The 1,929-nt window shown below is 37.8% G+C and overlaps 1 non-coding gene across 1 annotated transcript; it reads left to right on the top strand.

Annotated features, from left to right (window-relative positions):
• The first annotated feature begins 1,150 nt into the window (after positions 1–1,150).
• Positions 1,151–1,254, top strand: LOC132284063 (small nucleolar RNA R71). The gene has a single exon (XR_009472198.1). It is a non-coding gene; the product is annotated as a small nucleolar RNA R71 (small nucleolar RNA).
• The last annotated feature ends 675 nt before the right edge of the window (positions 1,255–1,929 follow it).

Genomic DNA, 1,929 nt, shown 5'->3' with positions numbered 1-1,929 from the left:
CCATGCCTTGACAATCTCTAGATTTATAGCATCAACACACATAAACATTCATCAATAATACAAAACCTAGAGATAAACACATGAACATCTATTCTAGCATACATAGACATATGAGTAGAATGAAATGATCAATTGAAAGTGTTAAATAACACAAATCGTTGTAGAAACAAGATTCATAAATAAATCAAATGTCAAGACAAGAATTACAACACAAATCCCCTTAAAATACAAAACATCAAGATTTAGAATACATGCTTAGGGCTAACACTAGCCCTGAGAAGATGTTTAGCCACTCATTGATGTAGTTATCCAACCTTCAAGGGCCATCTCCATGGTAGGAATGATCTTCTTCTCCTTGATGGAAACCCTAGATGAGTGGAAGAATTCCCAAATGGTGTGTATCTCTCTAATCTGTAGACTCCTCTAACCTCTCTCTCCAAGATTATGTATCTCCAAGATTGTATATATCTCTATGTAAAAATGGCTCAAAATCCTTATATAGGTAACTCAAGTGTCACACCCAATGGTCAGGCCTCGTGCACTAGGACCCCTTCAATGATTGCACCACGAGCCATCTTTTAATGAGCTGGACTCTGTTTTTTTTCAAACTTGAGGGGGTTCAATTGATCAAAGTTTGGTGAGGTCGATCGAACCATGGCGGCGCCTTTTTGGAATACTCATAGATTTGAGATATTTTCGGGATATTTTGGGAAAAAGATAAAAGTGGTAGGTGGGGATAAGATCAAAGAAGTTCGATCGATCGAAAGGATGTTGGATCGATCAAAGATGAAAATTATTGGGGATAAGGACAAGAGGCTTGATCTATCTTGATAAGGCTGGATTGATCACTGTGAGATCAATCGAAGATTTGTCTGATCGATCGAAACTTGTTGTAAACCACCACTTCACTTCCACTTTGCTCCTTTATTCCATTTAGCTTGAGATTGCTTCTTTTATAATCTAATTTGGCTGAATTGACTTATTTTAGGGATAAGTGCCTGAAAAGGGAAATAACACGAAATTAGTCTAAAATGAAAAAATAAGATAGATAAAGGTCCTAGAATACTCGAGCTTAAGGGGTTTAAATGTGCACTTTTCAACGCTCATCAATAAACTTGCAAAAAAATATTGAACTAATTACCACTTAGGAATGTGGTGATGTGGACATTTCCGTAGCAAGTCATTCAAACATTCCCATGCTTCACGAAGGGGTTCTCCTTCTTATTGTGCAAACTCATGAATGGAAGTTCTTATGGAATTGGTTCGACTTGTGAGGTAATACTTCTTTAGGAACTCTTGTTGCAATTATGCCCAATAGGTGATTGTATTTGACCCCAAACTGTTAAACCAATATTTAGCTTTATCTCGAAGAGTGAAAGGGAAAAGATTCATTTTAAGGACTTCTTCTGGCACATCCGTGATTTTCACGGTGAAATAAACTTCCAAGAACTCATGTAAATGTTTATATGGCTCTTCATTACTCAACCCATAGAAAAGGGGCCACTTGTTAATGGTTGAAGCCTTAATCTCATAATGATGAGCATGGAAATTTGGCAGCTGAATGTAAGTGGGTGCATTATATTGATTTGGAGTGTAATGATCCCTAAGGACCATTGGAGGATTGAGAGGTGGATATACCTCTTGACCTTGGAGAGGGTATGCCATTTAACCTTGAGGAGGGATTTGAACATATTGATGTTGTTGCTCACCAATTGGGGGAGCAACATTTAGCCTTGCCATCCCTAGATTAGGTTGTTACACAACATGATTGATTAGTTATAATATTCCCAAAGGTGGATGCACACCTTAAGGATCCACATTATGAACTTGTTGTGGGTGGTGCATACCTTTGTGATCTACATGACCAAGATCTTCAATGGGATCTTCAATTGGGTCTTCCATTAAGGGTGATGGAAGATAAAAAGTGGG

This window comes from Cornus florida, unplaced genomic scaffold (assembly GCF_030987335.1).
Source record: "Cornus florida cultivar Cherokee Brave unplaced genomic scaffold, ASM3098733v1 CherokeeBrave_3.0.0_Hap2_Chr01, whole genome shotgun sequence".
Taxonomy (NCBI): Eukaryota; Viridiplantae; Streptophyta; class Magnoliopsida; order Cornales; family Cornaceae; genus Cornus; species Cornus florida.
This window is presented reverse-complemented; position numbering and strand designations above follow the sequence as displayed.